This window comes from Haemaphysalis longicornis, unplaced genomic scaffold (assembly GCF_048455015.1).
Source record: "Haemaphysalis longicornis isolate Haplotype H1 unplaced genomic scaffold, Haemaphysalis longicornis Haplotype H1 scaffold_2, whole genome shotgun sequence".
NCBI classification, from domain to species: Eukaryota; Metazoa; Arthropoda; class Arachnida; order Ixodida; family Ixodidae; genus Haemaphysalis; species Haemaphysalis longicornis.
Window position 1 is genome coordinate 53,171,623 of NW_027526295.1, and position 22,451 is coordinate 53,194,073.

Below are 22,451 nucleotides of genomic sequence, written 5' to 3' on the forward strand. Positions count from 1 at the left end.
CTGGAAGCGTGTGATTGCAATTATTTATGTTAGAACCACGAAATCGCTGTTCACTCGGGGCCGCACTAGAAGGGCTAGTGAAGAAATATAATGGGAGCAACGGCAGTCCTGACTCTAACGTCACATCTAGAAGTTTTCTGCAGTGGCGACCATACCATTTACAGCGAGCAGCCGGGCTGACCTTTAACCGGTGACGCCAGCGCCGCACGCGCCATGGCTGGCCTTTGGCACAGGCAGTTTCGATTTCTGCTGTAGTCTGCCACGGTGCTCTGTATTGTGTGCAGTTAGTCATCTCCTGCAATACATCACTTTCCCCACTGTGAGTGCGACACGAAAATCTGGCTGCGCTGGGTTGCCTTTCCCTGACTGAACAATTTTGTTCCAGGAACATCGACAACGTTTGCCTTTTCAGAGCATAACCACAGCAGACCAAGCAACAAGTAACACAGGTCAGGATGCGTTTATTCTACAATTACCAGCACTATCCTATAAAGCATGGTCATTATGAAGAGGTTCTCAGCGGATTGCGGCAACACAAGCGGGATTGCCGTTTCTCTTTCAAAAAAGTCTTCAAGGAAGTGTCTGTGTATGGAAAAGTACAACTCAGAACTCCGGTTCACTGGAATTTTCCCCAAGCTTGCAGCAGTTTCAGTTATTGAGGGTTCACAGTAACTGCAGAGTATGCACACACAAAAAAAGACTTGATTGTTTGCTTCTAGGAGAGCAAATCGCTAAAACAGGGTTTTGCCAATTTAAATATTCGTGCTTCAAGGAAAACTGTTTTGCAAAGTAGAGTGCAATTTTCTAACAAACTACTGCACTGAAAATTTGTTTCCGTTCCTTCAGGTATCCTGAAGGATTCCAGGCTGTATGAGAACCTCGAGAAGGTGGCACAGGGCCAGAGGTTGGTCATCTATGGGGACCCGGCCTATCCACTGAAGCCGCTTCTAATGAAGCCTTATGGAGGCGCATCCCTGCAGCCCCATGAAGCCCGCTTCAACCGCCGCATGAGCACTGTGCGGCAAGCAGTGGAGTGGGGCTTCGGGGTGGTGGCTGGCGAGTTTTATTTTGTGGACTTTCATAAGAATCAAAAGTTCTCGCTACAGCACGTGGGAGGCATGTACAAAGTCGCCACCCTTCTTTCTAACTGCCACACCTGTTTATATGGCAGCCAAGTTACAGAGTTTTTTGGAGTAAGTGCTCCAGCACTTCATGAGTACTTAGTGCCATTCACGTCATGCACTTAAGTCAGTAGTTGTGGGCATATTGTCAGGATGTCCGCTACTTTTGGCTGCTTCCATCACCCATAGCTAGTACAAGGGCCGTAAAACATTTTCAGAGCAGAATGGCCTTGATTTGGTTTGTGTGTGTGTCTGTGTGCAAGCTTCACTTCTCATCCCTCTTGTCTCCTGCACAGGTACATGAAAACGGTGAGGATGGGCTTTGTTCGATTCGTTCCATGAGAGTGTTGTATGGACTCAGTTTCATTATGTGGTTGGTAGAAGTGAAGTCTTGTAAAATTTGCACGTTACAATGCCAGAATTGCATTGTTTTTGTACTTAGATAGATAGGGTGCCCTATAATTTCTGCATCTGGTAAGCATGGCTTGTAGGATACAACAGTTATCCGCTTCCTTCAGTCTATGACCACGAGAGCACATTCGTGTCTATGGCCATAAGAGCACATTCGTGTCTATGACCACGAGAGCCCAAAAGGTTTTTACGGCTCCCAGTCATTGGTGGACAGCAATGATAAGGACAATGCTCTGAGGGACCTGACTGGAGTGACATCATTGGTGTTCATGACGCTGCTCAGTCTGATCCCAAAGGTAAATATAGAATCCACGTAAAAGGGGTGATGCTAAAATTTGGGTTCGAAGTTCACACAGTCAGTAGCGTAATTGGTGCAAGAAAACCCATTGAGCCTTACTTTTTGTTTTCACCCATTCCCAAAGCATTCTCAAAGGGCTTTGTCCTCTTGCTTGCTTCCTTCTGGCATGCTCTAAGATAGTTGGTGACGATGAGGAATTTCGCTGCCTGTTTTCTCCGTTGGCTGCTTTTTTTTTGGCTTCCTTTCTACATATGCTGTGTACTGATTTTGAGGCTATCTTTCGTTACACTGAGTTGATGCATGCGCTGTGGAACCCTTCACAGAGAAGCCGTCTTTTTTTTGCTCATTGGGCCATTTCTTGCTTTTGCTATAAAAAAGTATTTGTTTACAGGTGCGTGCCCAGCGGTACTTAGATCTTCCGATGGAAAGCAAGGTGCTTCTCTTCGTGATGAAGATGAAGCATGGCATGACATTTTCCGCCCTAGAAGTACTATTTGGTGTTCATCATACCAGCGCATCGCGCATTTTTTATGCAATTTTGGACTCTGTGTATGTAGGCACACAAGGCTGGCTGAAATGGATGTCCAGGGAGACGGTTTTTGGGGCAATGCCTGCTTCTTTTCGCGCAAAGTATCCTAACTGTAGGGTGATTGTTGATTGTACTGAAGTGAGAATTGAGAAGCCTGGCAAGGTCTCCGACTGTGTAAATTGCTGGAGCAATTACAAAAGCGATTTCACACTGAAGTTTCTTGTCGGCATTACCCCATCAGGGTACATTACATTCGTTTCGAATGTTTACGGTGGCAAAGCAAGTGACACGTACATCCTTGCTAATTCTGGGTTAATTAATCTCTTGGAACCTGGTGATATGGTTATGGCGGATAAAGGCTTTCCACACGTGAAGTCGAGCTTGGATACAAAATAGGTGACGCTCATCATGCCACCGTTTGCAAGGGCGAATGAGCAGTTTACCAAAGCGGAAATAGCCGAGATGTACAAGGTTACATCTCACCAAATTCATGTTGAGAGGTGCATCCAGTGCATCAAGATTTTTTCCATATTGAGACAAAGAGTAACCCCACAGCTGAAGTGCAACATTGACAAAATTGTGCACGTATGTAGCATCCTAGCAAACGTGCAGGGTCCAGTAATCAAGACTGTATAAAGACAAATGCAACAAGTACAACATCGACAACCTTGTGCACGTATGTAGCATCCTAGCAAACATGCAGGGTCCAGTAATCGACTGTATAAAAACAAATGCGTGGTTTTATTGTGTTTTTTGTCTTTTGAACTTCGTATGCAATAAAGAGCAAGTGTGACTGCATCATAGGCTTTTTTGTCTCTTTAGGACAGCTGGAAAGTAGTGCCTAAAGAAAAACCATTCCAATTTTGGTATTACTTCCCGTAAAAAAGAATCGTCTCTCTTCACCTTCACACAGACCCCCTTGGTGAGCAAACGTAGAAGTCACACACACCTGCACCAACAACGTACATGCTTACTTGTACCTGCGTGTAGTACACGTGGTTTTTGTGCAACTTAAGCTTTTTCCTGTGAACTTCAAGGTAGTCAACGTTGACGTTCTGATCAACTATTGGCCGCTTCTCACACCTTGACGGACATTTGACCTCCAACAGGCAAATCTTGTCCTCCTTTACTAACAATCCGTTGGGGCTGCAACATAACCATGGCTGCGGTATGCACACCACGAGGCCGACCTCAGTCACTGTGCATTTCTGCAACGCTTTATATTCTTTACGGGCTACGGGCTCGTTCTCCAGGCCGTAAGCGCATGATGCACTGCTGAACTGCTGAGGAGTTGCAAGGTCTTGTGCGAATGTGTCGAAATTGGCTTTCCTAATTTTGATTCGATGGGCCTTCGTGCTTGCTGAAATCCTCATCTCTCTCTCACGATGCCACTGTGGGCACGCGCTCTGTAGCACTGTGCGCCTTGCTATTTCTGCACACTCATCACTTCTTCTTTGGTAGGGTTTTTTGGCGCAAGGGGATCTAAGGCCAACAGCACCATTGCTCCTGCTGTGTTCTTAAGCAGAGCAGCCCCAGCCCTCTCTCATCAGCCACTTCGTTTCCGGCAATGCCAGAGTGCCTAGGAACCCAGCATATAAATATTTTGAGTTTTCGAGTGTATGCGGCCAGGATTGTGTTAAAAACAAGATTGATGACATGGTTCTTTCTAGGCTTTTTGGAAGATAATGCCTGGACATCACTCACGGAGTCAGTGTAAATAATGGAAATGGGAATTTTATTTTGGACAATATGATTTACAGTAAGATGCCATACGCCTCTGCTGTCGAAATGCTGGTGTATACATTCATAGTTCAACATGTATTAAGGTTAGGTCCACAGGCAACCATACCAGCAGTTTTGGAAGCATCACTGTAGAAGTCTGTGCACTTGCATTTTTCCTCCAGAGATACAAATGCTGCAAAATTGCTATTCATGGAACCCGACTTTTCTGAATGTTTGTTGTTAAGGCGAATCACAGGATACAGCGTGAAACTGCCATGGTGGTGGGCTATCAGAAAACGATGATGTGTACAAATCTAGAACGTGGAAGGTGAGACCCAAAGCTGCCTCTCTCACCCTCAGTGAAAAGGGCAGCGAAAAGACGGAGGATTTAAATAGAGCTGGGCTGTGGATGTATCGTTACGTACAGGTTTAGAGGATGGTTACTCATTGATGAAATTTTAAAAGCATAGAGCAAGTCTATGCATGTTCTCTGATATTCTAAACACCGTTTGTTGCGCTCAACATACAAGCTTTGGACCAGACCAGTTAAAAAAGCACCCGATTTGAGGTGAATCCCCTGGCGCAGCAGTGGGCCCAGCATTTTCAGTGCTGTCTTCTTGGCTGACCCATGAACAATACTTCGATAATCCAACCGAGATCCTACCAATGCTGTATCATCAGGCCGAGGAAAGGACTCCCTCTCAAGAATTTCTCAACACTCGAAATCACCAGGCCGCAGAAAACGCATGCCTGGGCGGATTGAAAAGCCAGAAAGAAGCAATTGTTCGCCCACGATAGGGTTCAAACATTGTAATCGTCAGCACGCCGAACGAAGAGGCTGTGAACGAGCTTCGGAAAATCAAGTTCCTGAGATTTGGCAGCATCACGTATGACGCAATACCGCACGTGGCTTCCTCCAAACATGAGGTGAAGGGAATTGTCCAGAAATTTTTACCCAGCAAACCATCGACGACCTCATGAGAGGCCTCAGAGTGAGGACGTGGAAGACTAAAATCATCCAAGCCCGCATGTTAGGGCAATCGAAAACAGCACTGCTGACTTTTGAAGGTGACACGGTTCCCTGAGCGGTGTACTTCCACGGAAAACTTGTTTGCTACCATTACAGAAAGACACATAAAGTCTGTCAGAACTGCATGACGGCTGGACAACAGTCAGATGTCTGCCCTACGGCACGCATCAGCAAATGTCCCCAATGCGGCACTGAAAACCCAACCCCGGAACACCTGTTTCCCCATGTGCACTCTCTGTGGCGAAGAAGGCCACGTAACTGGCAAAAAGTAGTAGTTCCGAAATTCACAGATATCCTCTGGCAGCATCACCAAAGAGATGAAAGGAAAGAACCCAACCAGCCCAGATGGTTTCTGGGGGAGTGTAATGGCGTGGCTCTCTTGTCATGGACGCGATGTCCACTGAGCAAGGCTTGGGATACCAAAGGGGGAGACTCGGTCCACAGACTAGTACAACTGGGTGGACTGGAGACTCAGTATACGCAGCAAGATGAAGTTGCTGCATACTTCCTATGCTATATTCTCGTGGGGCTTTTAACCCACTACAGGTATACTGACATTGTGATGTTTTAGATTAAATTACAATTCATTTTTTATCGATAGTGCAGCAGAAGCACCATTATTTCTTTTTTTGTCAGACTGTATCGTTGGTTATTACTTCACGAAGGCTTTAAGTAGACAACCGCTACATCAGCTGGGGCTGGAAGTCATGCACTCAGTTGAAGGCGCAGGATTTAAGGTTTCGAGGCTTGTATGAGACAATGATGCCTCGAACTGCAAGGTCTTCTCAACTTCAAGTGGAGGAAAAATCCCTCCTGTACTGAGGTATGTAATAAAAGCTGAACGCGAGTGATGTCAAGTACTGCACTAAACTCTTGCTAATGTTCATACCCCCACAGCCATTCTCTGGAAAAGGAACGTAAGCTGTTTCTTGTGTTTACCCATGGCAGATTTTGAACATTAGGTCACAGTTCCAAGCAGAGAACAGGTTTCCGTGTAACAATGGGAAATACATAAGTCCAAATAATGTGACAGGCATCTGTGACCTCCAAGAAAAGCAAGGTAAAGTGGCACCTTACTGGATCTCATTAAATTGGCACTAACTCTTGCTGAAAAAAGGTATGTGTGATGGCCCTTTAAAACATCTTTGAGGAAGTACATATAACATAGAAAAAACTGTTTGCAGGCGCATGCACTCCCGTGAGAGGACTGTCCGGAAAACATTTCTTTCTCAATTTTGAGAAAATGAATGTGAAAATAGCCCTGGACATTGTGTCCCCTCAAATATGCAGAACCAAAATATTTCGCAGTGTATCATTTTCAAATTAGGTCGTTATTTTTATTCCAACGCACATTCTTTCGTAGTTGACCTCGGTGCTAAGGTTCCTCCAGACGTACAGAAGGCAATTTGGCATCTTCGGCTTTGAGAACTCTGTCCCTACCATCAAAACCATGGAGCTTGTATACAAGTGGATGTCTGCAGTAGCACCTTTCACATCTTCGGCAAAGACCCCATAAGGATGCCATTTTACGATTCCAATGACGAGAGCTAAATGCTGCACTTCTACTTTTTTTTTCAAGAATTGAGATACCATATGTCCATTTCATTGCGGGCTCAGTTGGCTGGAGAACGATATCCTGGGTTACTTCTTGGTTTGGAAATACACAGCCCCTACAAAGGCCGCATTTTTCTCGAGGGAAACATATGAGGCTCTCTGTATCACCCCTGCTTCCGTAGTCGCCTGCACAACGCACCTGCTAGACATGGGATTCCACTTTGACCTGACATCCCAATATGCCAGCGAAGATGTAGAGGCTTTGTCCTCCACAGTGCAGCAATTTAATGGTCAAAATGAGCAGACAAATGCCCGTGCCGTCCTGTCTTCCCTTCAGAGTGACTGGTCTTCTGCATTCATCCGAAAGTGAAAACACGAGCTGTACAGTTGGGACCCTGGGGGACCTAACGAAACTTGTGTCAACAGCCTCCCCTATCATTTTAGGTCCCGTTGCCCTCGTTTACCATTTGCAACCCCACACTCATGCTCTGAGGAGGCTCCCAAGTAATCATCTGCTTGAGGTTTTAATCTCTAGAGCTTGAAGGAATGTCGTTCTTTTTACTTTTAAAACTTTGTTTATTAAAAATTTCAAGATTTAAACTTGCATTTTTTAAATTTCTTTTAAGTTTAAAAATTTACATTTTTATTTTTTTATTTTAGAACAATGTTTTCTTCGTTTTTTCTGCTACAGGGACACCCAACCAGGACTGCGAGCCAGCACACTCGGCCTTGTTGGTGGCTTCTTGGTTCAGGCCGTGCAGGACAACATTCCTCGCCCCGGCTGCCTTGACACCGTGAAGGCACCAGTGTCATCCTCTCCCACAACAGTGATTGTCAACGTAGACCACGGTGGCCTGTCCTACCCGGGGCTGTCCTTTGTCGGATTTATTGTAAATCTAGTGAGAGCTGCAAGTGCTTCAGTAACTTCTCAAGAGTTTGTGGCCAGTGAAGCAGTTTCTGGAAGCTGTGCCCCCAGCCGTGTGCAAGAACGGCCTACTACAATGCCAGCATGCCTCTTCCGAAGACCACAACAGAACACTTGCTACTGTGATAATAAGAAAGTTCATGAGGCTCTTCTTGGTGAACATACAAGGAATGTGTCAAAAAAATGCAGAAGGTGAAGAACCTGTAGGACAATTCAGATTCAAGGAAGGTGTTCAAAGTGTTCAAGTCAGTAGTAAGATGCGGAGCCAGTAATAAGATGCTGCAAAACCTAGACGAGTCCATTTGTAGCCTAAAGGCATACATGCAAAGCTGTTGGGAAGAAATAACGATACAGGAGGAATGGAAAGACACAAATCTAGTTCTCATCCTAAAGCGAGGCAAGAAACTTACGGCCGTATTCTAAACCTGTTTTCCACTTCATGCGCTCCCTCAATTCGGCTGAGTGGAGGATACAGGGTTCATGCAGGCCCGTGAAATTCTTGAAAACTCTTGAATTCACAAGTGCGTTTTCAAGGCCGTGAAAGTCCTTGAATTTTTACAGGTCCTTCAAAACACCTGATTTGGGGGTGAAATTAAGATGATTACTCTGTGTACCAAGAAATGTATTCCCACTCTGTAAATTCTCCCAAGTTTTTAGAAGGCAACCTTTGCATTTCAAACAACGGATAATTTTCAATGCCTGGAGCCACTGAAAACAGCTTCAGTTGAAGGGACTGGATGCGCTGAGATCAGTTTTGGGTTTGAAGGGCCTAGCCGGATCCATATCCAATCCATCCCTTCTTACTCTATTTGGAAGTTGCGCCGTCCTCTCTCATAGCTCAAACGTGCGTGGATTGTGCGGCATGTAATGTGTGCGTTCGAAATTACTGCATGCAGTGACTGTGAGTTGAAATAATGCCTGGTAAGTGCAAGTTTCAATGCTCGCAGCTGAACGACAGTTATAAGCACTGGTTCGCACCGGACCAGGCGAATCCACATCGGGCAAAATGCAAGCCTGCGAAAATGTTAGACATTGCTGCTAGGGAGAGTCGGCGCTGAAAAACTGTGAAAAGCTCCAAACATGACAGGAACGTGAAGGCAGCAAGTAGCACCATGAAGAACTTTTTGTTGCCCTCGCAAAGTAAGCAGTCTGTGGACCCAATGCCATCACAGTCGCCTAACTTGGGCAGCGTGTGCAAGAAGCATGAGCCAGTGACTGATGCAGAGATTTTGTAGACACTAAAAGTAACTACATCACACTATTTCTACAATTCCTGCTCGCAGAAAAATGACTTCTTCGGAAGAATATCTCCTGACAGTGAAGTTGCCCAAGCCTTCCCCTACAGAGAGCAGAAGATTAAGTATATTGTGTGCCATGGTCTCAGACCTTTTCTCTTAAAGGGACAGACCACTGATTTTCATCGAGTACATCTTCTCGGAAAGGGCATCTCTTAAAACACCTTGACGTGAAACAGTCTTGCTGATAGTGCCCTAGAACTTCTTAAAATCTAAATTTTTACATCTCTAAGCCGTACGTGCCCTCCCAAATAGAATGCTGGCAACCATGACACACAGTAGCGCAGCAACAAGACTGCCGCTAGGGTTCAGGGAGAAACAAGGGCGCTCAACCGACAACAAGGGTAAACAGTGGTCTCTTGTCTGGACAAGACATTGAGCGCATTGCGGAGCACATGGAAGCATCGCGGGGGACGGAGTACTCACAACAAGTATAAGTAGTCAGCGAGGCACTGGAGAAAAAGCCACGTAGGAAGGGCCAATGGCAGAAATACAGACTGAAAAGGTTGTGAAATCGGGAGGTGCAGACCACAGTGAAAGAAAGGAAAGAGACGTGCCGGGGACATCGGCAAGCAGTCGGAACGGGACAGCCGGAAAGTATCTAGAAGAGCTGGTGGTAGGGATACTTGGTGAGGAAACATCGGGCAGCAACCACGATGCAGAAGATTCAAGCAGTTGACGACCAGTTTCCGGATGAGTTGAAGAGGAGCGGCCGGGACGCCTCAAGAAAATTCTGGTGGCTTTGGCTGTGGGTGCACTGGCATGCACCTCCTCAACATGACCTTTGCCACCCGGAGTCCAGTCAGCGGCTTTCTGGGAAGGATGCATCCTAATGGAGCAGCAGGTCAGGAAAATGTTCCAGTGCAGGGACACGGAGGACTTTACCCCAGCTGCTGAGGAGGATGACACGAACTTGAGGAGTGGTGTCGGCTGTATCAGTGAACACAGAAAGCCAGATATCCTAGCCACTAGACCATGCCGTGTCAGTGAATTGGAGCTGAAAAACATCTTCAGTCGCATCCAGGTGGGGACGGCGACAGGACTGGATGATTTTTGAGCAAGATTACTGAAGAAACTAGGTTCCCAACAACGTCTGGCACTGCAAAAGATGTTGAGTGACATGCTGAGGACGGGAACGGTGACTAAGGAGTGGGCGCAAGGCAGGAAGGTATTTTAGTACAAAAGCGCTCGACAGAGGTGCAGCTGGACCTCATGCAGGCCAATTACAGTGACCCCTGTGCTGTATCGGGCCTTATCTTAGGTACTTCGCAGGCGGATACAGGCCTGGGGAGAGAGAAGAGACATCCAGGGAGAACTGCAGGACGGTTTCCATGGGGGACGGCAGCCGGAAGATAGCCTCTTTTGTCATTACAGTGTGCGGAGATGGTGCGCGCACAGGGCAATGAGGTACGGATGGCCTTTCTGGACATACAGGAGGCCTCCGACTGTAAGCCACGCCATGCTTCGGTGCCGGCTCTGTAGAAAGGGCCTGCCAAACGAGGTGTACTCGAGGGTGGCGGTGATGGTAGAATGGCAGGGCAGGCTATCGGGTTCGGTTCCCCTAGAGCGAAGTCTGCGCCAGGGATGCCAGTTATAACCACTGCTTTTCATGCTGCTGCTGTGTGACCTAGAGAAGGAGCTGGAAGTGTGTGGCCTCGGAGTCTACTTGCGTACATGGACAAGTAGTGCGCCAGACGTTGCCCGGTCTAATGTATGCAGACTAACTGATGCTAACGGCCGGCTCACAATCTGAACTGCACCGGCCGTTGAACATCTGCATCAGGCAGGTGGGCAGCCTTGGGCTCCAGTATAGTGCACGAAAGTGTGTAGTACTGCGGTCGGTAGCCCAGGCTGAGCTGGGGCAGACAGAGCCACTGACTGCAAGGACAGGCGATCCCCTACGCTACAACATACCAGTACCTGGGGCTGGTGATAGGAACGGCAGCCGGGATGGCGATGGCGATAAACGCTATCCCCCTTTTCCCCCTCCGCTCAGGTATAGGACGTTTCGGTGCACAGACATTTCTGTGTATGGATATTTGGATGCACGGACCTTTCGGTGCGCAAGCTTTTTGGCGAACGAATTATCTGGTGCTTACTTGTTTTAAATAAATAGCCATTCTATCTCAATGCAACTTGGGTTATGGAGCACAATCTACTGCAGTGCTTGCACATTTACATTGATGCCACTTTTTATTTTTGCCAGTTATTTGTATAAATTGAGCATTTCTATATTTCTGTTTACACCTTATTCAGAAAACACCTATTTGCAGCCAACTAATTAAATCCTTTTGCAGACCTTCTTATTCACGACAAGACTTCATATTGTACAATCGCTCTTATTTGCCGCACGCACATCAGCTAACGAAATCAGCCGTTGTTTATGATGCGTTTTGCAAGTATTTTCCTCTAAATAAAAGGCACACTCCCACAATTCCAAGAAAGCAACTTTAAAAATATTCTGTGGCCCCCGAAAATGCAGAAAATCTAATGAAGTGTTTTATGTGCGCAGCGCTGTGACGCTAAAACAAACTTTCAAATACTAGAGAGGTATAGCAGAGCGGAAAAACGGTCCCGGTACGATACCCGCTACGCCTGTGCAAGCGCTCAACCAGTTTTTTTGCGTTGGGGCACGCTCAGTAGCACCGGTCGCCTACCGGGTGGGGTCCGGACAGTTTATCAAACGCCATTTTATCGAAGTCGTTTTATCGAACGCCGTTTTATTGAACACCATGCTATCGACGGAGCCGTTTTATCAAAATTAGTTTTCCCGGCCTTTTCGACTAACAGAATTTGCAGTCCATTTTTTTTAATTTCCTCCTTGCTAGGTAATTTGCAATTCTTCTCTCCACGGCAAGCCTATTTAACAAAATGTGTAGTCTTTGTAATAGTTGTCTTATTCCCAGCGTGTTTGTTGTTTTTGTGATGCGCGAAACATGTCTCCAGAATTTTTTGTTCTGTTCATTGCTCAGGTCGTACTGCCATAAAGGACCTCCTTGTGTCGCTAGTCCCCCCTCTGATCCGAAGCATATCACGGCATTGCGGCGTGTTGATTCAAATGCCTCGATACGCTTCGTATTTTTTGTGTACACCGCTTTTGTGTCGACACATAATCTAATTGATGATGATGATGGTTGGATGTTTATGGCGCAAGGCCAACTGGGGCAAAGAGCGCCAAAACAACAGTCGATGATAGGGGTGAAACCTTAAACACTAAGTAAAATCAGCAAAAGCAAAAGTAAAATCACAAAACGACAATGAGCATGGCTGGTGTATAGGGCCAGATTTCATGATGCATGATAGGAAATGAGGTTTAAAAACTTGACGTCGGACAAATACTCAAACACACGTTTCACGGAAACAATGGCATCATCACCTAGGAAAAACGATGGATGTAGGGGAATATGTTGTCTGTAGAGTTCTCTGAAGTGTTTGTGTCGTGTTGTGTGAAGTGCCTTGCATGTGATTAGTATGTGCACTACGGATAGGACATCTCCGCACCGGCCGCACTGGGGTCTAGAAGATCCCGTCAGCAGATACGAGTGCGTCGCATGGGTGTGCCCTATCCGCAGCCTACCCAAGGCGACTTCCGTGTGTCTGTTGTGTGAGTCAGATGTGTACCGTCCCAAGTGTGGCTTTATTACATGTAGTTTGTTGTCTGTCTGTTCGTCCCAGTGTGTTTGCCATGTTCTGCGCAGGTGTTGTCTTATGTGTGGCTTGAGGTCTGTGTAGGGTACCGTTGTAATGTCCACAGTGTTCCTGAGTGCAGCGGCACCGGCCCTCTCGTCTGCCAACTCGTTCCCAGCGATCCCTGCATGTCCTGGGACCCAGCAGAGGACCAGCTCATGCTTCTTTGCATACACAGACATGATAGTGTTAAATACAAGATTAATTATGTGGTTTTTGGCGGGTGTATGCGATGACAGTGCGCGAACGACACTCAAGGAATCTGTGTAGATGATAGACTTTGGAATATGATTTTCAAGTATGTGTCGTACAATCAGTAAAATTCCATACGCTTCTGCAGAAAAAATTGATGTGTGCACGTTCATGGTTCTGGCTGCATTGAAATTAGGACCATGAGCAGCGCACGACACCATACTGGAGATTTTAGAAGCGTCACTATAATATTCGGCACATGTGTATTTAAACTGCAAAGCCAGAAAGTGCTGCAGTATTGCAGCTCGTGGTACACGATTTTTGTCAAGTCTCATAAAAGAAAGGTCGCACGACACAGGGCGAGCTTGCCAAGGCGGTAAACTGTTTGAAAAGGATGACCTGTACACATCTAAAAACAAAGCACTGAGATCCGAGGCTCGCTCTCTCACTCTAAGTGAAAAGGGCAGAGGAACGGATGGGCGATTTACAAAGAGCAGAGATGTTGATGTATCGTTAAAGACAGGATAAAAAGGATGATTATTGAGCGATGAAATCTTAAAAGCATAAAGCAAGTCCATGTATGTTCGTTGGTTCTCAAGGCTCCACTTATTACACTCGACATAAAGACTCTCAGCAGGGCTAGTGCGAAAAGCACCCGACGCAAGCCGCAGCCCCAAGTGTAGCACTGGGTCAAGCATTCGCAACGCTGTTTTAGTCGCCGACCCATATACCACACTGCCATAGTCTAACCGAGACCCAACCAACGCAGTATAGAGCCGTAGTAGGAGTTCTTTGTCGGAACCATACGATTGATGGGAGAGAACCTTAAGTATATTCATTGTTTTCAGACATTTATGTTTAAGTTTCTTGATGTGTGGAATGAATGTGAGTTTATGGTCAAACACAACACCTAAGAACTTGTGCTCCTTGTTCACAGGAAGCGACACACCATTCAGAGTAATATCTGGGTCCGGATGGACCCCGCGCTTCCTGGAGAACACAACGCAGGAGCTTTTTGCAGGATTCAATTTAAACCCATTCTTGTCTGCCCAGCCGGCAAGCTTCTTGACACCAAGCTGGACTTGACGTTCGCATATTGACATATTACATGATTTAAAAGATATTTGCACGTCGTCTACATACATAGAATAAGAGATTGTTGGTGGAAGTGCCTTTCCCAGAGAGTTCATCTTTACGATAAAAAGAGTGCAACTCAACACGCCACCTTGCGGCACGCCATTTTCTTGGACGTGAACCTTTGAAAGTGCACAACCAACTCTTACTCTGAACGCTCTCTCTGACAAATAACTAACAAGGGTGTTGAACATATTACCCGAAACACCGAATGACCTGAGGTCACTAAGGATCCCATAACGCCAAGCGGTGTCGTAGGCCTTCTCGAGGTCGAAAAAGACAGTTAAGCAGTACTGCTTATGTACGAAGGCATCCTTGATGTATGAGTCAAGTGCAACCAGTTGATCGTTCGTCGATCGCCCCACCCTAAAGCCTGCCTGCCAGCTCTTGAGAAGACCATTGTACTCGAGGAAGTACACGAGCCTGCGATTGATCATCTTCTCGAAGAGCTTGCACAGGCAGCTCGTCAGGGCTATTGGACGGTAACTTGAGGGGGACGACGGGTCCTTTCCCTCCTTCAAGAAAGCCACTACAATGGCCTCCCTCCAAGAGTGTGGAATGTGCCCCGAAAGCCATATTTTATTATATAGATGTAGAAGTGCTTCGAGTGTGTCTGCGTGTAGGTGTTGTATCATTGTGTATGTAATGTTGTCTGGGCCTGGAGCTGAGGGTTTACACGTGCTCAGAGCAGCCCTCAGCTCATGTAGTGAAAACAGGGAGTTGTAAGAAGTCTGTGATTTGATGTTATCGTGTAGGGACTTCTTTTCACAAGAGGCTTTGTACTTCAAGAAAGTGTTCGTGTAGTGTGCTGAACTGGACACGTGTTGGAAGTGTTGTGCGAGTGTGTCAGCCTGGTCTTCCAGTGTGTCCCCTGTTGTACTGACCAGGGGCAGGCTGTGTGTATGTTGTCCTTTGAGTTTGCGTATACGTGTCCATACCTTGCGTGTGTCTGTGTACGAGTTTATAGATGTTATGAATGAGCGCCAACTCTCTCGTTTTGCCTCACGGCGCACACGTTTTCCTAACGCCTTGGCCCGTTTGAACAAAATGAGGTTACCCGACGTGGGGTACCGACGAAGGACACCCCACGCCTTGTTCTGGGCCTCTCGCGCCCACCTACAGTTCTCATTCCACCACGGCCTCCGCTGGTTGCGCGGGGCACCAGAGGCGTGGGGAATGGACTTTTCGGCGGCGTCGAGGATGTGCGCCGTGAGCAGTTGGGTAGCTTCTTCAACGTGTAGGTGTCCTATGGATGTGTGGTGTAGTTGAGATGTCTCTGTAAATGTATTCCATGTAGCTCTTGCTTCATTAAACCTTTTATGGGAAGATGGACTGCTTGGGCCTGTACCTATGTACGTTAATGAAGTAGGGAAATGGTCACTACCATATGGGTCCGTGGCCACACCCCACTGAAGACATGGAAAGAGAATTGCCGAACCAATAGCCAAGTCAAGACATGAGTATGTGTTGTGTCCTATGTTATGATATTTAGGCTGTTTATTGTTGAAAAGGCATGCTCCAGAGGATGTAAGAAACCTCTCTATCAGGCGACCCCGGGCATCCGTACGAGGAGAGCCCCAAAGAGAATTGTGAGCATTAAGGTCGCCTGTTAGAATGTACGGTTCGGGCAGCTGGTCAACCAGCGCCTAGAAGTCAGAGCTTAAAAGTGTAACATCAGGAGGAATGTAGATGGAGCATACCGTTATCAACCTATTAAATATTATTAAGCGTATTGCTACAGCCTCAAGGACAGTATTCAAGGTGACAGGGTGGCATGCTAAGGATTTTCGGGCGATTATGGCCACACCGCCAGAAGAGTGTGTGCAGCCATCCCTGTCTTTCCTGTATACCAGGTAACTATTCAAGAAATTTGTGTGTTTGGAATTCAGATGTGTTTCCTGGACACACATTAAACTTGGCTGGTTGGCATGCAGAATCTCATGCACGTCGTCAAGATTATTCAGTAGGCCTCTGCAGTTCCATTGAACAATATTTTCTCTTCCCATTATTTAGTGTGAGAGCTACTGGAGTGTGTATGTTTATGTGTCGTCTTTCGGGGCTGTGACTCTTGGATTGGGCTTTTTGGGCGGCCTATCTGAAGGCTTGGACGTCGGAGGCCTCTCCTTGCGCTGCGTTGCAGGCAAGAACGGCACGACGTCCATCTCGTCGTCCGATGTCCTGGGTGTGCCCGTCGAACCGGGCCCCCCGGACTTGGCCCCCCTTCGGGGGCCCTTCGTTTGACCCGCCACCGCCGGTGGTGTCGGAGGCACCAGAAGTGGCACGGGCGGTGCGGCGGCGGTGGGAGCCGGTGCGGGGCTCGTGGTGTCCATGGCACACTCCAACGCACTGGACGATGGGGAGGCACGGACGGGAGCGGCACCGGTCCCGACAGAAGAGGTTGCCACCACAACCGCTGCTGCCTCAGCAAGCGGCGTGGTGGCGGGTTGGGCGGCCAGAGGCAACCTAGGGAGGGGGGGGCGGGGGCGGGACCAGGTCCGACTCGCGGTACTGGGTCCCTGCCGAAACTAGACGCCGCTCCGCCCCCCGGCGAGCTGCGTCGGCATACCTCCCCAGGGGGAAAGAGGCGAACCTCTTTCGCGCCTCTGGGAAGGTAAGATTCTCAGTCACTTTAACCTTGATGATCTCCTTCTCCTGTTTGAATTTCTCGCATGTTCTAGAGTAGGCCCCGTGGGGTCCCTTGCAGTTCGCACAGATGAGGGTTTGCGATGGGCAGTTGTCAGATGCATGATCATGTTGTGCACACTTGGCGCATGTTAGTCGACCACGACAAGCATTAGTGCCATGTCCAAACCGCTGACACTTGTAGCAGCGGCGTGGGTTCGGCACGTAGGGTCGGACCGGACATCTCAGGAAACCTGCGCTGACCGACTCAGGAAGTGTTGAGCGGTCAAATGTCAAGATTATGTGTTTAGTTGCTATTATTTGGTCGTTTCGGCGTATCGTGATTCGCCGCACTGCTGTCACGCCCTGATCACGAAGGCCGTCGAGCAGATCTGCTTCAGTCTCATTTATTAGATCTCTATCAGAGATGACGCCCTGGCAGCTATTCAGACTGCGATGGGGCGTGATCTTGATGTCGACATCGACCATGCGCGTTTGCTTCAAGAGGTTACAGGATTGTTGTTTGTTTTGGACTTCAATTAGGACTTCTCCGGTTGTGAGCTTTTTAGCCTTGTACGATTTGCCTACAAGGCTTTCAAGAAACTTGGAAATGAGAAAGACAGACTGGGACGTGACGGGTTTTGATTTATCTAGGGATTCCATTACCAGGAAGCGCGAGAAATTATCGGGCCTTGGAATGGAGATCGAAGACAAAGGAGGAAAAGATACTTCGGTGCGGCCCCTTTTCAGGGACCGATCACGTTTGGAGGGGGGGTTTGAAAATGCCATATGATACATTTGAAAGCAGGGGACGGGGGTACTTTCTTCCACAACCTTACCCTGATAGCTGAGGAGGTCCCGGAGCTCCCTGCCTGGTAAACAGACAGGGAGCCCATCCGCCGGAGCTTGACCTGGGCTCCGACGGCCACCGTTCGTGGTTTCTAACCCTCCACCTATAAACACATTGCCACGGTTGGATCCAGCGTATGTTTGGGGGCTCGGGGTCCGCGGTATCGCCAGTACCGTCACCAAGATTGCTCAAGGTGCCCCGTGCGGGGACATAATCTAATTACTTCGCCGCGTATGTTGTACATAAGTAAGGCACTTCTTGGCGCTTGTGGGTCCAATGTAAAAACCTAACTAGAACGCTAGCAAAAGTCTCTCCTGATATATGCATTCCTAATTCTTAATGGGCACTGAGTTCAGTTGCCAAGAGGTTATCAAGCCTTTTACTACTGTTCTCGATGCCTTGCTTGAACTAACGAGAAAAACATTAATTACAAAATTAGCCACCGTCCTGCAGGTTGGTTCGTTTTCATCTCCCCCTCGTTGCACCCCAGCATGTCTGGAGTTTTAGCCCATACTCTTGCCTTTTCATCACAATACATTAAAAACGGTAAGATCAAAATAGTAAACACCAAAAATATAGAAACCATGAAGGTCTACTTAATGCAGAGCTGTGACCCGATTACCAAGAAATTAAAATGGAAAATTAAAAAAGAATGAGAACGACCAAAACAAAGACTTTAATACTATGGCCTGTGGGATTACCTGAACAAAGCACACAAAAACAAACAAAATTCCCTCCCTGGTCGGGCGTGTTCCTCCAAGGCCACCACGAAATCGTAAGGTTGGTGAATCGAAGGAGGGGCTAAGAGTGTTGACGCAAAAGTAGAGATTTATACAAAATCCTGTATTTTTAACAAAATACGTGATAACAAAAAACGTAAATTGTGATGGGATCGGCAATTGTACAGTTGTACTAGGTTACGAGTTTCCCTAGTGCAAGACGACCTCTGACGACTTGTCCTACTTGACGAGTTCACCTATCACGACTTGGCTGTGGCGGGTTCCCTTGTGACTTCTCCTAGACTCCACCACCTCTGTTCAGGCCTCACTATCACTGTCGGAGCCCCCCTGTTCCATTCATATAGCACTAATCTTTCAGAAGTTCTTGGCACAATATTTTTCCATATGCAAACAATGTGACCCCACGGTCCAAGTAGTAGTCGCGTGCGAACCACGTGACTAGAAAAACTGGGGGGACAAGACTTTGGATCACGTAATGATGAACCATGGCGCAAGGGATACATTTGGCAACACCAACCTAAACACACCGACACATCTAAGGAATATTGCGCACGGGGTTAGGGTTGCGACTACAGGAGCAAATTCTGTAATATAAACAAGGGGGACATGCATGCTTGAGTGCAATCAATGAAGACTCAAAAACTAAAAACCGACTTAATAACACAAAGGTGATCAAAAACGTGGGAAAGGCGCGTCAACACATATAGGCAGGTTTTTGTATGTAATGCACGGCAGAGACAATGTAGAATGATTATTGCAGGTTAGGTTAATGCGATGGCCAGTTAAACAAAATAAAGCTCGAAAATTACAATGAAAGACACAAAACCGCACTTCCGATAAAATGTACGTAGGTGGTTCGATAAAATGGCATTTGATAAAACGGCACTCGATAAAACGGCGTTCGAGAAACTGTCTGGGAACCCTACCGGGTCCGTACCGGGACTGGTTCTCCCCTCTGCTTTTTCTTACGGAGAGGTGTAGAATATCGTCGTGGCAGAGGACTCGGCTATTTTGAAGAGAGCCGCAGCTTCTATGTCTTTCATCCTGCTAAAGCATGTATGGATTGTGCGTACAAATACCAGTCACTCCCGTGTTCAGGCAAAAGCGTGATGTCACTTGCCTTTAAGCCCAAAAACAGAAAACGCAAAGGAAAGTGTCCGAAGTTTTCCAAGGCAAGTCAGTTTGGTTTTTTTTCGTGCGCCACAGGATGAGGTGCCTCAGAATATCTGTAAACGTGCACATGCACACGTGCTTGTGGTGTCGCAAATTGGTATGATCATCATTCAGCGAAACCAATAGGTAATTGGGTTAGCCAAATGTATTATAAGTAGGGCCTGCACAACATACAATGAAGGTAAACATTTGGCTGCAATCTGTCTGGTTGGGGTTTACAAATGAGAAGTCATTATTACACTGCAAACAATGATACACTAAACGGAGAACCCGGCGTTTCCCAACCACCTTTCTTTCTCTGGGGTAACTGGGGCGCCCCAGTGCCTTTTTGTGATTACGGATCTAAAAGAGCAGTTGCGGCACATCGTGGCGCAGACGAAAGATGCCCTGTACAGCAACCTGTGCAAACTGAAGGAACGCATGGACGCAGGAACCACTGCCCTTAGTGGCATCGCAGATGCATGGTGCTGGATGCAAAGCGCTTCGGCAAGATGGTAAAGTCCAGTGGAGTGACCTGACTATTACTATAAACACCGACGAGAGCCCTTTGTTTAAGTCGACAAACGCGTCAATATAGCCTATTCAGTTCTTCGTTAACGAGCTGCCGTTTCCAAGCCAAACAGACAACACCATGCTTGCTGGATTGTGGTTTGGACACAAGCATCCAGACATGTTGCTCTTCTTGTCTAGGTTCGTGAAAGAATTGAAAGCTGTGGGTGAATTGATGTGGAAATGTGCTTCTGCGGAGCTACGCTCCAAGGTGCATTCTGTTTGTGTCTGTGTTGATGCCCCTGCTAGAGCTGCGGTTGGAAACCACACCCAATTCAATGGCCAGTTTGGATATCCTTGGTGCCTGGCGTGTCGAAAAGTTGACCACAGTAAGCATTTTTTCCAAGTGCATACACATTTGAATCTGTGCTTGTGTAATCACACTTTCTAGCTCAGTTGCACATTATTTTCTAGTGCCCATAAACAACAATTATTAAAACTCATTGCAGTGGCTCAGTGGCTAAAATATACTTCAGAGCCAAAGGACGTGGATTCGATCCAAGCCATGGTAGCCACTTTTCAAGTAGAGGTGAAGGAAGGAAAGACCTATGGTTGAGATTTTGGGATAGATTAAAGTTCTCCAGGTGGTCAAAATTAATCTAGAGCCCTCCACAATGGCATGCCACAAAGCCCAGGCGTAGCTTCGGCACGCTAAACCTCCCAAATTACAAAAACAAAGTCAACGTTTCCGTACAGAGCATTTGGTAAATGCCTTGCAAAAAAATGCTGTCATCTTTAGCCTCATCATCTCATCATTAGCCTCGTCATCTTGCCAGTCGTGCACTGTACTTAATCAGATTGCTTAATTTATGTGCATAGCATACTAAAATGCCTAGCTACTAGCGAATTATTGCGATGTTCACGTCTGAATATTGTGGAGTGTCCTAACTAAAATGGATCCATTTGTGTCATTACATTCGACTCCTTAACGGCAGGCATCGTTGTGTGTGAGTGGGTTTGTTTTCTGCATATACTTGGAAACCTCTGTTCATGTCATTGTAATAATATAATTTGTTCTGGGCGTTTTTATTATGGAAGCGACTGATGCCTTTAAAGGTGAATAAATTGTGTTCCATTTGAATATTCTCCTGCGCCCTGTCAAATTTATGTTTCTGTTTGCTACACCACGTACACAGGGTTAATCATGAACACATCCTGCCTCATCACAAAAAAAGAATTGCACTTGTATTCATAACTCAAACTGTGAAGGGTTCAGAACACGGGTTTTAAACTGACCATTTTTACGCGAATGTTTACCATGTATATAGGGTTAGCGGTACAGTCTGATAAGTTAAATGCTGTAAGTTCTTGTCGGCTGGTTTCCCTTTTTAAATGTCATTCCTTATCGTGGAGTTCCCAGACCTTGGAAGTTGAAGTGGTGCCTGCAGCATGAGTGTCTGACGATATGTGCTGCTGGCCTAAAGCAAAGCCAGAGAGGATTAAAAGGCTGGTTAAGGACGTTGCCGAACCACTGGAAGGATGGCCACAATACTCGGAGGAAGTGAAAGGTGTCTTTAAGCGCATTTGTCACTGGCAGATTTTGAGTTATCTATTTTCTTTGAGTGGGTTTCATTTTCAGCAACTTCATGAGATTTTTGTGGACGCAAAGTCTCTTAACCTGAGAAATAGAAACAAATGAGATGTTTTCGTTCTGCAGGCCAGCTCGCGGCTACTCGCGAGCGGGGAAATACCATTTCCCAGAAGCGCGGTGTGCCCGAAGCCGGAACGCGCATGAAATTTACGCGCGAGCTGCGCGCGCTCGCAGCTGGCGCCTGGTATTTTCATGGGCCGGTGGCGCAAACGCAAACCCTTAAAAGCGCCAAATGTGGCTGTTTCCAATACCTCCCATTTGTGTTCACGAGTGTGCGGTGTAATATCTTCTCAATTACGCAAGTGCGAACCTGTTTTTAATGCGAACGCGCCTGGGCGTGTACAGCCTTTTCTTACGCATCCCCCCCCCCGCCACCCACCTTTTCCCCGACCACTCCGTTTGAATATTGAGGATTATCGCACGTCTACAAAATAAAAGCATACACCTCAGTTGGTCTCAGCTGGGCTTTTCTTTTAGGTGCGACTGCATCTCATTCACTCGCCTTGTCCCTGCATCCGGCGTCGGCGTTGTTGTCAGCGTCCGCCCCTCCCCATTCTCCTCGCCGCGTGAGCTGCGTTCTCCACCGCTCACCCCTTCTCCTCTCTGATAGCGAACACTCTCTCGCGAGGGGCATTGCATTGCATTCGAATGAATTGGTTTGGCTTGGCTTGGATTGGATTAAAGTGGATTGTGTTGGATTGTGTTGCGTCACCCGATCGCAAATCCCAGCATAAGTCGTGCTGGGAAATTAGGTGGGCATCCTGGAAAATCAGGTGGGAATCCTGGAAAATCAGGTGGGCATGGTGATGAACGCTGGCAACTTTCCTGGGCAAGGTTTTTGTAGCTGGGAGTAGGTGGGAACTTTGGCGGTAGGTTAGGTGGGCACGGCCGCTATCCTGGGCAATAGTGGCGGCGATCGCTGGCCAGCGCGACCCACCAGAAGCTATCCTGGGCAATAGTGGCGGCCTCGCTGGTCAGCGCGACCCACCAGAAGCATGCTGGGTTTAATAGTCTTGACATACATGGCC

The 22,451-nt window shown here is 47.2% G+C and overlaps 2 pseudogenes across 1 annotated transcript; one reads left to right on the forward strand and one right to left on the reverse strand.

The window, feature by feature from the left end:
- Nucleotides 1-1,712: 1,712 nt before the first annotated feature.
- LOC144168897 (uncharacterized) lies at nucleotides 1,713-3,082 on the forward strand (annotated as a pseudogene). The gene is made up of 2 exons (XR_013322281.1): nucleotides 1,713-1,828; nucleotides 2,222-3,082. The product of XR_013322281.1 is annotated as an uncharacterized LOC144168897 (transcript).
- Nucleotides 3,082-6,054, reverse strand: LOC144167970 (uncharacterized; annotated as a pseudogene).
- Between the last annotated feature and the right edge of the window lie 16,397 nt (nucleotides 6,055-22,451).